The 15,938-nt window shown below is 37.7% G+C and overlaps 1 pseudogene across 1 annotated transcript; it reads right to left on the minus strand.

Annotated features, from left to right (window-relative positions):
• Positions 1 to 12,885: 12,885 nt before the first annotated feature.
• Positions 12,886 to 15,373, minus strand: LOC148000395 (uncharacterized; annotated as a pseudogene). Its single transcript, XR_015639651.1, has 3 exons — positions 15,288 to 15,373; positions 14,047 to 14,214; positions 12,886 to 13,670 (listed from the first exon to the last, which is right to left on the minus strand). The product of XR_015639651.1 is annotated as an uncharacterized LOC148000395, transcript variant X2 (transcript).
• Positions 15,374 to 15,938: the final 565 nt, after the last annotated feature.

The raw sequence follows: 15,938 nt of genomic DNA on the forward strand, positions 1-15,938 counted from the left end.
GGCAGGGGTCAGCAGTGTTGGTGGTCTCTTATGATCTGCAGCCTCAGGAGTGCCCACCTGTCCAGGCGGTGAGGTCTCTCCCCCACAGGGTTTGGGAGCAGAGAGCCTGATTGTGTTTTCTTTACTGCTTCTATTCCCATTTTTAGGTCTTGAAGAGTTCTGTTTGTTTTCTTCACCTGTTTGATGGCATTTTCTTGTTTTTTTTTTTATGCGATCAATTTCCTCCTTTGAAATGATAAAAGACTAAGCTTTCAGTAACTGCAAAAGTATCAGTCTGTAATCCATCAATATGATGAGAATGGAATGAGAAACAGTTGAAGTTGTTCTTCAAGTATAAGAGAACTAACTGCATTGTAAACAGAGTGATTTAATACAGGATGACACTAATAAAAGAGAGCAAATACTAGTTAGATTTTGTGAAGGCATTATAAGAACCAAGAAAAAACAGGTAATGGCAAAATTAATCAATTTGATAAAGATGAACTATAACCAAACTTATTTTTTCCTTAAATACTTGCCTTTTTAGACATTTTTCTTTTAATACAAAAGGAAAAGATTTCCTTGTCAAATTGCTCATCATGTCAAAAGACAACAATACAGTGTTATACTTTATTTAAAAGATAGTCATCTGCTATTATTTTATCTTAACAAGTGGTTTGAAGATATAATCCAACTTTTCCTGCTTTCTATTTCTGCACAAAAGGTAGGAAATTGGGGCTGGAAAGATGGCTCAGCGGTTAAGAGCACTGACTGCTCTTCCAGAGGTCCTGAGTTCAATTCCCAGCAACCACATGGTGGCTCACAACCATCTGTAAAGAGATCTGATGCCCTCTTCTGGTGTATCTGAAGACAGCTACAGTGTACTTATATATAATAAATGAATAAATCTAAAAAAAAGGTAGGAAATTATCAAAATATAGCAATATAAGGAATATAATCTACATATAGTGAAATTTTCTCTGTATTGTGTAGTTACAAATCTGCATCATAAAAGCTCAAGAAATAGCTGTAAGAACTTAATTTTATTTTAAATAAATTATACACCAATCATGTAGGTTCACATTCAGTAATAGATATATCCAGGAAGATGTGGGAATTAAATATTCACAATGGACACATGACTTCTTATTTGAATTGAAGAATATTAGCTGCTCATCAGGATGTCACATTGGGAAGAAGAAAGTTATGAACTTCTGGAAATGGGAGATTTGGATGAATCAAAATATGTGCATTGAAGTTCCTATTTCTGATCAGTAACAACTTGAAAGTTATTGTTTGTTTTCTGTTATAAAATTCAACTTAATTTATATGTTTATAAGATACTGATTGCTACTGTATTAATATCTGAATTTCTACCTTTTAAACATTGTACTAACTTGACAGTTATGTTTTCTGTTACTAAATTCAAGTTAACTTGTTTATAAGATCCTGATTGCTAGTGTATTAATATCAGAATCTCTACACTTTGAACACTGTACTATAAAAGTGCCATAATCTTTAAATAAAACATAAAGCATAATAGAAATGACAAAAAACTTAGAAAGTATATAATATAAAACAAAATTCAAAATCAGACTACACTTAATCAGTTTATATAATAAATATAAAAAATCCACTCCCCAATTAAAAACTCAAATTCTGTGACTTAAGTGAGGTCATAATCTAACTTCCTGCATATAAAATATGAAAAGTGTAAAAGAGTTGGTTTTTACCTGCAGCTGGAGCTGGCCCGGTCCTACCGTTTCCTGTATGCTGATCCCATGAGGAAGAGAGCTAGATTCTCAGAAGTGCAGACAATCCTGAGAGCACAAGGGAGACCCACACTTCTGCTCACATTCCTGGCCTTAGAAGAATCTGCCTGGAGCCCTCTGGGCACAGGAACCAAGAGCAGTCTCAGACAGGATACTCATGTTTCTGCCTGTACCCGGAGCTGAAAGAGTGACACAAGTCTTTGTACCCACATCCCTCTGGAAGAAAGCCAGTCTCCAGGAGTGCTGACATACAGGCTTATAGGAGGGTCAAGCCACTGTCAGAGATAGCAAGAACAACTAACACCAGAGACAACCAGATGGCAAGAGGCAAGCACGGGAACCTAAGCAATAGAAACCAAGACTATTTGGCATCATCAGAGCCTAGTTATCCTACCAAAGCAAATACTGTATATCTCAAAACACCAGAAAAGAAACATTTAAATTTAAAATCACATGTCATGATGATGATAGAGAACTTTAAATAGGACATAAGTAACTCTATTAATAAAATACAGGGCAACACAGGTAAAGAAGTAGAAGCCCTTAAAGAGGAAGCACAAAAATCCCTTATAGAAGTACAGGAAAACACAAACAGGTGAAGCAATTGAACAAAACCATCCACGATGTAAAAATGGAAATAGAAACAATAAAGAAATCACAAAAGGAGACAACCCTGGAGATAGAAAACCTAGGAAAGAGATCAGGCATCATAGATGCCAGCATCACCAACAAAATATAAGAGATAGAAGAGAGAATCTTAGGAGCAAAAGATACCATAGAAAACCTTGACACAACCATCAGAGAAAATGCAAAATGCAAAAACTGCCTAACCCAAACATCCAGGAAGTTCAGGATAAAACAAGAAGATCAAATCTAAGGATAATATAGATATAGAAGAGAGCAAAGATTCCCAGCTTAAAGGGTCAGGAAGTATCTTCAACAAAATTATAGAAGAAAACTTGCCTAAACTAAAGAATGAGATGCCCATAAACATACAAGAAGCCTATAGAACTCCAAATAGATTGGACTAGAAAAGAAATTCCTCCCATGTCATAATAGTCAAAACACCAAATGCACAACAACAAAGAAAGAATATTAAAAGCAGTAAGGGAAAAAGGTCAAGTAACATATAAAAGCAAACCTATCAGAATTACACGAGACTTCTCATCAGAGACTATGAAAGCCAAAAGATTCTAGACATACGTCATACAGACCCTAACAGAATACAAATGTCAGCCCAGGCTACTATATCCAGCAAAACTCTCAAGTAACATTGAAGGGGAAACCAAGATATTCCATGACAAAACCGTATTTACACAATATCTTTGTAAATCAATCCAGTCCTACAAAAGATAATAAATGACAAAGCCCAATACATGGAGGGAAACTACACCCTAGAGAAAGCAAGAAAGTCACCTCCCTGCAACAAAACCAAAAGAAGAGAAGCACACAAACATAATCTCACCTCCAAACATGAAAATAACAGGAAGCAACAATCACTATTCCTTAATATCTCTCAACATCAATGGACTCAATTCCCAATAAAAAGACACAGATTAACAGACTGGATACATAAGGAGGATCTAGAATTTCACTGTCTACAGGAAACACACCTCAAAGACAAAGACAGACACCACCTCAGAGTAAAAGGCTGGAAAACCACTTTCCAATCAAATGGTTCAAAGAAGCAAGATGGAGTAGCCATTCTAATATCGAATAAAATCAACTTTCAGCCAAAAGTCATAAAAAAAGATAAGGAAGGACATTTCATATTCATCAAAGGAAAAATCCACCAAGATGAACTCTCAATGCTCCAAATACAAGCTCAATGCACCTACATACGTAAAAGAAACCTTACTAAAGCTCAAAGCAACATATTTCACCACACACAATAATAATAGGAGATTTCACCCCCCACTCTCATCAATGGACAGATCATGGAAACAGAAATTAAACAGAGACATAGAGAGACCAACAGAAGTTATGAACCAAATAAACTTTATGGATATTTATAGAACATTCCATCCTAAAACAAAAGAATATATCTTCTTCTCAACACTTCATGGAACCTTCCCCAAAATTGACCATATAATCTGTCACAAAACAGACAGACCTCAACAGATACAAAAAGATAGAAATAATTCAATGCATCCTATCAGACCTCCATGAACTAAGGCTGGTCTTCAGTAACAATAAGGAAAGAACACCCACATATACATGGAAGTTGAACAATGCTCTATTCAATGATAACTTGATGAAGGAAGAAAGAAAGAAAGAAAGAAAGAAAGAAAGAAACAAAGAAGTTGAAGACTTCTTAGAATTTAATGAAAATTAAGGTACAACATACTCAAACTTATGGGACACAATGAAAGCTGTACTAAGAGGAAAACTCATAGCTTTGAGTGCCTGCAGAAACAAACAGGAGAGAGCATACATCAGCAGCTTGACAGGACACCTAAAAGCTCTAGAACAAAAAGAAGGAAATACACCCAGGAGGAGTAGAAGGCAGGAAATAATCAAACTCAGGGTGGAAGTCAACTAAGTAGAAATAAAAAGGACTAAACAAAGAATTAACAGAACCAAAAGCTGTTTCTTTAAGAAAATAGACAAGGTAGATAAAACCTTATCCAGACTAACCAGAAGGCACAGAGAATGTGTCCAAATTAACAAAATCAGAAATGGTAAGGCAGACATTACAATGGAATTAGAGGAACTTAAAAAAATCATCAGATCCTACCTCAAAGGCCTATATTCAACAAAACTCAAAAATCTGGAGGAAATGGGCAGTTTTTTAGACAAATACGAGGTATCGAAGTTAAATCAGGAAAAGATAAACCACAAGCATCAGTGGTTACTTGGGTAACCACTTGAAAGTCCCAGATGCCAGGGATGCAAGGGGCTCCCACAACCTTACAGGGATGACATTGGCCAAAATACCAAGCAACAGGGAATAGAGCGCAGAGGCTGCCTCCTGTAGGAGGATGTAGCAGCCCACCCTTCTCAAAACTTTAACCAGGAATTGTCCCCATCAAAAGGAGCCTGCAGCTGAAAGGCTGAACTTTTAAAGGAAACTTTGTATTTTTAGAGGGATTAGATATTTTAAAGAGATTGAAATTTTAATGTGCTTGAATTTGTAAAGTCTGGGACCTTTATGTTTATTTATGGTTTAAATTTGAGAACTGGAGATGAATAAGAAAGAAATGGTGTTTGGTCACAGAAAGAGTAACCCTAAGAGAGTAGGTGTAAATGTATAGATTTATCAAACATATATGTACTATGTAATTATAGTGCATATTTATATGTATGCTCAGACCTCTGAACTCCAGTCACTGTGACATGCTTGGACATAATGGGATTGAATGCTCCCATTATGTGGCAAAAAAAAAACCACCAACCATTTGACTTTTTCAAAAAAAAATTTAAAATGGGATAGTAAAAATAATTTAAAAAAGAAAATCTAAGGACAAAAAAGGAACAGAGTCTGAAGGAAAGGCCTTCCAGAGACCACTCCAACATGAGAACTCTTCCACCTACAGACACCAAATCCTGGCACTATTCCTGATGCTAAGATGTGTTGCAGACAAGAGCCTGATATGAATATCCTCTGAGAGACTCTGCTAGCACCTGACTGAGACAGATGCACAAACAGCCAACCACTGGACTGAGCCTGGGGCCATATGGAAGAGTTAGGGGAAAGCCTGAAAGAGCTGAAAGGGATTGGAGCCCAATATGAAAAACAACAGTATCAACTAACTGGAGCCCTCAGAGCTCCTAGCGACTAAACAACCAACTAAACAGTATATATGGGCCAGTTCATGGCTCCTGCTACAGACAACTGCTTCATCTGCAATCTCTGGGAAGGGAGGCAATTGGTTCTATGGAAAGTTGGTGTCCTAGAGAAGAGTGTTGTTAGAGGGGTGAAGTGGAAGTGGGTCGGTAGATGGAGGGGTACCCTATTTGAAACAAGGAGGATCCAGATGGCATGGAGGTGTGTTCAAGGAAGAAATGATATATATATGAATATATTATATATATGAATATATGATATATAATATATATATATCATATATTCATATAACATATATAATTATATATAATATATACATATATATATATATATATATATATATATGATTTCAACAGAAATGTTCACATATGTCTCCATAAGGACTAGATCACAGAGGTTCATTGAAAGTTAAAATCCATAACTATTGTGACTTACTCTTGAAATTTCATATACACAAACTCAATCAATATTTTATCTTCTGTCCTTATACCTATAATAAATCATTCATTCCCTTAATAAAAAAATTAGTGTTTCTACTCCATTAGGTTTCCATACAATGCTTCAAATGTTCCTCAATTTTGGCTGTCACTCTCTATATTCCCTCCATTGTTGCCCTCTTCCCTGTCTCTTCACATTTGACGTTCCTGTTCCTGACACTGTCCCTCATCAATCCATTAGTACTCCCCAAAATTAGGGCAGTTGGCCCCACTTCCCTCATCTCTTACAGTATACTAAACATATAGTTACACAGGTTGAAAAATTAACAGCTAGCATCCACACTTAAGTGAATATCTATCCTATTTGTCTTTTCTTTTTTTTTTCTTTTTTCTTTTTTTCTGGAGCTGGGGACCAAACCCAGGACCTTGCACTTGCTAGGCAAGTGCTCTAACCACTGAGCTAAATCCCCAACCTCATTTGTCTTTTTTGGTCTGCATTACCTCTTTTCTAGCTCCATTCGTTTTCCTAGAAAATCATGTTTCCTTTTTTCCTTTTGTAGCTGTTAAGCAGCAATTCAATCTGTAAATGCACCACATTTCTTTATGCATTCATCTGTTAAGGGATTACTTGGAAATTTCCAAATTCCGAGTATTATAATGGAGATTCAGTGAACATGGTTCAGCAAGGGTCTCTATACTAGGATGAATCGACATCTGGACATAGGCCCTGGAGTTGTACCTTAAGATATACCAATTCCCACTCTCCTGAGGAGCCATAATACTGATTTCCAAAGTTGCTGTAGAAGTTTGCATTCCCACTAGGAGAATATGAATGTTTCCCTTGCTTCATAACCCAGTAAGTTGTCACATGAGTTATTAACCTTAGCCATTCTGACAAGTGTGAAAAGCGATCTCAGAGTAATTTTGATTTGCATCCCTGTGATGAACAAGGATGTTGAATATTTTTTATGAGTTCCTCAGTCATTTGAGTTTCTTCTATTGTGAATTAGTTTTGTTTAGATACTTAGCTCATTTTAATTATTTTTTCTTGATATATAATGTTTTAGTTTTTGGAATATATTTTTATATTAGCCCATTGTTGCATGTGTACCTGGAAATAATGTTTTACTAGTTTTGTAAATGGGAACTTTAAAAATGTATTAATGACAAATTAGATAGTACTCTATCATTGATCTCACAGAATTGGCAGACATTTTGTAGTTAACAAATTTCATTAAAGTCACTTAATAAAGCAACCCTATATAATGAAGCATTTTCTATATCCATAATATTGATGAATATACTTTATATTTTTTGTTTGAGAATTTTCACCAATATATTTTGATGTTATTCCTCCCAATTTCCACCCACATTACTTTCTATTTCTTTGAATCCTACATTTGTATCTCTACTACATTAAATTATTGTTTAATAGCCCCATGATAAGCCCTTACAGAGAATTGTTCAACCCTCCACCAGAAGACACTAACTGTCCACAGTATGTCAGTTAGGAGTAGGAGCTCTTGGGCCTTCCTTCTTGACTGTTGACTGGCTTGAAGCTCTGCAGGGAACCACAGCTGCTATGTGGCATGAGGGCAGCACTCCTGTCATATCCAGAAGACACTATTTTCCAATCATCCTTCCTGACTTGGGGCACCTACAGTCTCTTTGCCCCATCTTTCATGATGGCCTTTGAGCCTTGTGTGAGGAATCTAGCATAGATATCCAATTCATCAGGTTGAAAGCAGTAAAACAGGAACAAAAATATAAAGCATAAATGAAAGGAAGAGTTGGTTCTTTTAAAATTTTAACAAGATTGTTACACCTTCCGGCCAAGTTAGGCAAAAGAAAGAAAAGAATGAAATTAATAAAATTAAAGAGAAGAAAGGGACACTGAAAAAAACATGAGACCTTTAAAATTTACATTCCACCAAACTAGAATATTCTTCTAAAGTATTGATGATTTATTGGATGTATATGATATACCAATATTAAATCAACACAATGTGCATACTTTAAATTCTGTCATACTAACCAATGACATAGAGGCAGGTATTTAAAATCTCACACCTAAAGGATCATAGGACCCCATGGATTCAGCTTTATACTTTGATGAGACATTTATAGAGCATTTAACCTTCTTTAGATTATTCCATAAAATAGAAAAAAGGATTGCATACATTAAAACTCTTTTGTGAATCTGGTATTACCCTAAGATAATTGGCAGAGAGAGAGAGAGAGAGAGAGAGAGAGAGAGAGAGAGAGAGAGAGAGAGAGAGAAAGAGAGAGAGAGAATTATAGATGATTGACAGTGAAAGAGAGGAAGATAGAGAGAATTACAGACCAATTTCCACCTATTCACACATATTCTCAATAAAATCCTTGTGAACAAATTTCAGATCACACTAAAAAAAATAATCTTCAACCAGGTAAGTTTTCTTAAACCCAGACATACAAGTTTGATTTAACATAGATAAATCAACAAATGTATTCTACTACATAAAATCACAAAAGGCACAAAAGACACCATCATCTTATTAAGTGCAAAAAAATGGCCTCTGAGAAAATCCAACATTCATTCATGACAGAGGTCCTGGAGAAGCTGTGGATATCGAGGATATATTTCAACATAATACAGGTAATGTAAAACAAGCACACAGCTAGCATCATGTTAAGGAGAGAAAAATTCAAAGCGATTCCACTACAATCACGAACAAGACAAGAATATGCATTGTTTTCATACCTATTCAGTAAAGCATTTGAAGTCTTAGAACAATAAGACAACTGAAGAAGATCAAAGGAATACAAATGGAAAAGGGAGAGTGAAAATGTTCTCATCTGCAGATGATATGATGCTATTTTACAAATTCTAAAAATGTATCACATCTCGTAAGTCTGATAAATGCATGCATAAAAGCAGTAGAATGCAAAGTGAACATACCTGAGTCAGTGGCCTCCCTTTGAACCAATAAAATACTGAGAAAAAATCTGAGAAAACATTCCCCTCATAGTAGTCTGAAAATATATAGTAAAATATTGTGGATTAAAATATTTAAAGTGCATAAGAACAACTATGAAGTACCCAGAAGTGATCCTAAATAGAGACAGGACTATTGAAGCTGATGTTATGAAAACCTCAAAGGCTTAAATAAACAGAAGCTTTGTTGTTCCTGTTTCCTAGTATTGCTGCCCTCAACCCTGCTTCTCTGACACAAGGAGAAACTTCAAATCATAAAATAAAGCATTTTTGCTTTGAAAGTAATCGGATGCTTCTAGTTGTTATTTACAAACAAGTGCATATAGTGGTCTTCCGTGTATTCTCCTGTTTAAAGGGAGGAAGGTTTTTCCATCTCACAATGCATGGATGGACCAAGAAGTGATCTGAAAAAGTTCAAGACCAAAATTAAATGGCCTGGGAAAAACTCTTTCTGTCAGTTCCAATGTGTTTCCTGTATTAGGCCCCTTTCCCACTTTGTTTAAAGACCACTCATTTACCATCTCTTATATTCATTTCAGAAACAACTACTATTATACATAATTATTTGAAATTTGATTTCCACTTTTAGAGAAAGAACAGATTTTTTGAAATTGGTTTCTTACTCCTCCCCATGTCTCTCAAAAAGTGAGAGACAAGTTATTTAGTCATATTTGAGAAATCTATGGTCCTAAAGAGCCCCTTAAAAGTCATCATGACCTTGAGGTCTAGAGATAACTAGATGTATCTTTTCATTATACTCATCTCTTCCTTTCGATCTTTCAGTGTAATAATTGCTCAAGAATATTATTGAAGTGGGGAATATGATTATGATTGCTATTTTTAGTTTTTAACTTGGACTTCATCTGGGATTAACTAAAACCAAAAATAGGGGAAACATCTGTGAGGGATTTCTGCTTAATTCAGTCTATATCTTTGAGGAAGAAGATTACACTTTAACCCAAAAATTTAATCCAGATATAACCCGAACCCTATTCTCCATTTTTTAATCAGTCGTTGTTGAATTAGTTGGTTCATAGCTTATAATCATTCTAATAAATCACTTTTATGTTGACTGAGAGGTTCATCATATAAATTCTGTTAGGTATTACTGACTACTACCCAAGATATCTAGTGAGGACCACTTAGAGCACTGCTTGTCTCATAAGAGTCTCAATTCCTTAAAAGCAATGACTTCAGGAAATTCTTAGGCAAATGCAAGGAACTTGAAAATATCATCCTGAGTGAAGCAACTCTATCACAAAAGACCAGACTCAGTATGTCCTCACTGATAAGTGGATATTAGCCCAAAGCTTGGAATAACCAAGATACAATTCACAAACCACATGAAGCTCAAGAAGAAGGAAGACCAAACTGTGGGTGCTTCAGAACCTCTTAGAAGTGGGAACAAAAGTATTCACAGGAGGAAATATGGAGACAACCTGTGGATCAAAGCCTGAAGGAAAGGCCATCCAGAGACTGCCCCATATACAGACACCAAACCCAGACAATATTATGGAATGCCAAGAAGTGCATGCTGACAGGAACGTGATATAGCTGTCTCTTGAGAGGCTCTGCCAGAGCTTGAAAAATACAGAGGCAGGTGCTTGCAGCCAACCATTGAACTGAGAATGGAATCCCCAGTGGAAGAGTCAGAGAAAGGTCTGAGTAGCTGAAGGGGTTTGAAACCCCATAAGAACAACAACAATATCAACCAACCAGATTCCCCAGAGCTCTCAGGGACTAAATGACCATCCCAAGAATACACAGGGATGGACCTGTAGCTCTAAGCGCATGTGTAGCAGAGGATGACCTTGTTGGACATCAGTGGTAGGAGATACCCTTGGTCCTGCCAAGGCTTGATGCCCCAGTGTAGGGGAATATCAGGGTGGGGAGGTGGGAGGGAGTTGTGTGAGGGACCATTCTCATAGATGCAAGGAAGGGTATGGGATAGCAGGTTTCTGGAAGGGAAACCGGAAAAAGGATAATATTTAAAATGTAAATAAAAAAAACCAAAAAATGAAATAAAATAAAAGTCTCACCTTAGTTACAAATTCCCAATGGCCACATTCCCTTTGGACATTTTTCATGAGATGAGATGATCTGGTATCATCCTTCTTATTTTCTTTATCTTCTCGGCAACAAAATTAAAATAGCCAAAAAATCCTCTCACTTCAAACACACACTAATATATCTTCATGAGTACATCAGATGGAGAGATTATAGCATAAGCAAGAAATATTAACTAGATATCTTAGTTTCTGTAAGACCTTGCACCTCCAACAACATTAAAATCAGAGGACAGTATGTGGCAGGTTTGTTCATTCCTTAAACCATGTGGGTCCTAGGGAAGGAGCTCAGGTTTGGAGAGTTGGAGGCAAGTTCCTGGACTTGCTGAGACAACTCACACTCTGGTCACCTCAGTCATGGAACTGAAGTACCTCTGTATCTACAATGAGGTTCTCTCTGTCATTCATAAAGAATAGATTTGTTTTGACCTTGGTTTGACAGCATAAATCTGGAGACACATGGGATTCCTTCCTCCTCTGACACATAGTCTTAGAAGTCACATGATTCAGGGGAAATTCACAAGAATCATTTACTCATCGGGAAGAAATACTTCCTATATATAGTGAGATCTACTGAGGTAAAAGAGCAGCATCTATCCTCCCTTTCCCTTCCTAGTCTTGGAAGGAAACATTCTCCACCAGAGGTGTGTTGTCTCTGCTGCATGTTTCATACTCCCAGTCTAGTCTGAAGTTTGCCCTTAACACTGCTTTGATTGTTCATCAACATGTTTTACTTGCCAGCTCCACTCACAGGATAATTTCTCAATTCTGCATTTCATCTGATGGGCCTCATGTGCATTGCCCTCAGGATGAGATGTGAGAGATCTGTTCCAACCCTGAAAATGCTGAGATAGTGAGTTATGATCCTGAACCCACGAATGCCTTACATGGAGGCCTGGCAGTTTGGAACATTAGTATGACTACCTCTGTAAGTGTCCCTAGAGGTCTCAAGAAACTTCTCCCTTTGTTTGAGTGTGATCCAGTCCAACTAATGCACCACATAAAGAAGGACAAAAATCCAGTACAGGGACTGGAGACATGGTTCATCATCAGTTTGAGAATTTGAATCCCAGAGGACCTAAATAAAAGGCAGATTATAATCTTGTCACTTCAGGTCCAGGTAAAATCCAGTGACCTCTGCTGGACTCTGGCTGAATTGCATGTGAACAAACACTGGGAGGCTAGAGGGAATGGGTGAAGGGAAGCACCCTCATGGAGGCAGGGATTATGGGAAGGAGGATAATATTTGAAATGTAGGTAAAGAAAATATCCAATATAAAATGGAAAAAAGAAACAATTCAAAAAACCTAAGTAAACCCCTTCCCCCCAAACCAAGACACTATCAAACATATTGACAAGGCCTCAGGAAAAATTATCATTATCAAGAACAACAACAAACAAATAATAACCAATAATAATAATAATATTCGTCTGTCCAAAGGTCTTGGAATTCAGTATCTCTGTTCTGCATTTATACCTGATGCTATATTTCAAGGAAACCAGAGGCATACAGATCTCTGTTTTCTGATCTCTTTTATACTCCCTTACTGAATGTTTTTATTTCCTGAAATGTATTAGAGAAATACTGCTGTGATTCTCCTTTGTTTGTCCAACATGATTATCTACATAGTAGCACATTATAAGGGTAACTAAATTTATGAGCAAGGATACATTTGTTTCATGATGTTGGGATCCACAGATTATGACACATTATCCACATCAAGAGAACAGTTTCCTGTGCAGCTCTGGTTGGCTACAAACTGATTATGAAGCATAAGCTGCATGAGACTTGCAAAAAACCGTTGTTGCCTGGTACTTGTGCTGTTATAGGACAGAGAACCACACATGACTCAGGAGTTTCGTATGAGTGGAGGGGTAGAGGTCACATTTTTATTTATAAGGATACATTAATTCATTCAACAGCATCTATAAGTGGGAAGTCAATGAGCAAAATGTATAGCCTTAGGAAAATAGCAAATTAAAGTAGCGACAAAAAGATAACAAATAACAAAATTCTAATGAAGACAAAGAAAACCATATATATAAAGCAACCAAACCTCAAACCAAAACCCAAGCACAGCAATTAACCTAAGCAGCATTCTTTTGTTGCAGCTTTTACAGCACAGACCTATAGCCTGTTACTGGCCTTATAAACAGTGCAGAAAGGCAGTCAGGATGGTAACAATCTCTTCAGGATGAATGTAGACGTGCCTCATTGGGGGTATTTGGTTGTTGATGGACAAGTCTTCCTAAGCATGAGACATGTTACAGGCAATATCTCAATGTCTTTAAAATTAGCCTGACTGGTGTCCATGAAATTATACTTGATGACCTATCAGGACAAGCAAAAATTGTCTCTCTAAGACTCCTCTTGGAAGCCCAGAAGTTCTTGATGTCCCTCAGAACTTCTCTGAAGCCCTCCAAAGTGATTCTTACCGGACCAGATACTAGACAAAATAAATCCCTCTTCCCACATAGGAAACCAAAGTAAAGGAAGAAACTGTAGCCCAAGACTGCCATGGTTATTAGGGTTAAGATGTGGGAGTTGTTGACTTTATTTGCACACTCAGTGCTCCTGGTGGACAGTTCTGTCTGAGGGAGCTCTTGTCCTGTTTTGTGTACTGTTCAAGCTTCCAGTGGAGTATTTCAGGCCTAGGAGAGGAAGAGATAAAAGCCTGGTGAGGACCTGCCATGTCAGTTATCTAACCCATGGCATCGCTGTTCAGCAGGGTTATCCTTTATGACCTTTCAGCTGAGGTCATTCTCTCATCCCTCAGTGAGAAGGGTAAGAGATCCCATGGGCCAACATATTTTCTCAGCTTTTAAAAACGGTAGAAAATGAAATGTGAACACCACATTACTCCAATAGTCCATATATATTATATTTTAAAAATCATGTTGCAATGTCTGTCAGTTCAGGAGAGAAAACCATATGGAGGCCTTCTCCATATGGAGAAGCCCGGCCACCACCGAAGTAAAGGCTATTATTATGCCCATTGCTGGGGTCATGACCCTGTTAGTCACTCACCAGTAGGATTGATTTTCATTTGTCAGTTGCTTGGACTTGTTCAAGGCTTTACTAATCTGCTGGGGCATTTTCTTCAGGTCAGTCACCACTTGCTGGCGTTGCATCATGAGCATCTTGAACTCAAAGTTGATCCTGTGGTAGGACATGGTCCGAGGAGCAAATAACTTTCTGAACTAAGAATTCAAGGATTATATGAATTTAGGCTGAATCCTAGCCAACCCAACCTAGGACATGCCACACCCTTGTTCCTTGATGCTGGGTCCTTTTGGTGCTTAGTAAGCTCATTATTATGGACCCGGGGCAGCACAGCGAGCAAACCAAAAAGAGGGAACTGATCGCTTGAGCTCCATGAGGGGGCTCGATGGAATAGACTAGCTTCTTGAGAACTTTCCAGGACCCTGTGGCATAGGCCAGGCTCCAACTTGAACTTGTGATGACTATTCTCCTGTTTTCAGATAAGAATTCCCAATCCTAGAATCTATTGCTACATGAAAACCCAAAGGACATAATCAGTGTTTACAGGGAAAAGAATATATAACACATATTAGGAGAGTCCAATGTACCTCCAAGGTGAGCAGAGGTCAAGTGTTGTGCTGCTCAAAGTGAGGCTCACTGGCCTCATCACTATCCTACCCTGGAAACTCAGGCTAATTCTCAGATCAAATCAAGGCCACAGAATCCTCAGATCTTAAGTGATACACACAAACATACTCACACAGACATTCAAATAAAGTTAGAATGCTAAATAAATACAATGAGATGGAATTATCTCCAAGTACAATAAAGTCAGAGAAAAGCAGTGGTGACCTGGAGACAATCCAATCACACACCGAGAGGCAGCAAGTGGGACCAGGCTCCTCCAGCTGTTGACAGAACCACTGGAATCCAAAGCACCTCCAGGTCAATTAAACAATTATTGGTCATAAATAAACAGCACCTAGAAATTTCTATGAGCCAACACCTGTCCAGGCTTCTTAAAGCACATAATGAGTGTTCACATACTACTACCCTTGTTCCCAGACTGTGATTCAGGCCAAAGGCTATGATTTTCTTTCAGAGGAATCAAAATAGCCTGTGCCTCCATCTCACTCCTATCAGAAGGTCACATTCTCTGTCTAAGATGCAATCAGGAAAATGATTTTGACCATGATGACATCCTGAAGTTGTAGCCTCCTGTGATGTGGTGAAATATGGGCTTAACAGAGAGCTTAAGACAGTCAACAAAGAACTTGCATAATGACTATCTGTTGTTTAAATCCTTGTTAGTATAATTGGATAGGATTCCCCTGAGTTTATCTCTCTCATTTTTCATCTTCTGAAGATCAATTTTCAACTTCCCCAACCTCTTCATCCTTTCTTCCTGATCAGGGGTAGTGGAGGGTTGGGATGATGCCTTCTGAGCAGACCCTTTAGGTAGATAAACATAAGTAAACTGGCATATATGAGGGCATATGGCCAGGAAAAACCCTGCTTAATCCCAAATAGAAGTCTGAGGATGAAGGGTTTCTAGAGACACAGTGAATTTCGGAAAGAGCACGAATGCTATCTTTAAACTGGACTCCTCAGATATGTCCCTGTTCCCAACCATCATAGTTAGACATATCATAGTTAGACTCACTACTGTCATCCCCCTGGCCATGACATGCATATGGTTGCCCAAACTAGAAGAATTAGAGGACATTCTCAGCTCATGTTGGATGTAATGCAGGTAAGTCCTGGAATCCTTACAGCTTAGCACTCAGAATCCCTAATCATGTGTGTTCAAGTTCAAAGTAACTAATATGTGACCAGGAGACTATCCCTCTTTGCTCTTGGCATCAAATACTCAAGTAACCTAAAGGACTCTTATAAGAATGAAGTGCCTCAACAGACTATCCTGAGAGGGACACTTT

The sequence above is a fragment of the Rattus norvegicus genome, chromosome 16, assembly GCF_021556685.1.
Source record: "Rattus norvegicus strain SHRSP/BbbUtx chromosome 16, alternate assembly SHRSP_T2T, whole genome shotgun sequence".
Classification (NCBI taxonomy): Eukaryota; Metazoa; Chordata; class Mammalia; order Rodentia; family Muridae; genus Rattus; species Rattus norvegicus.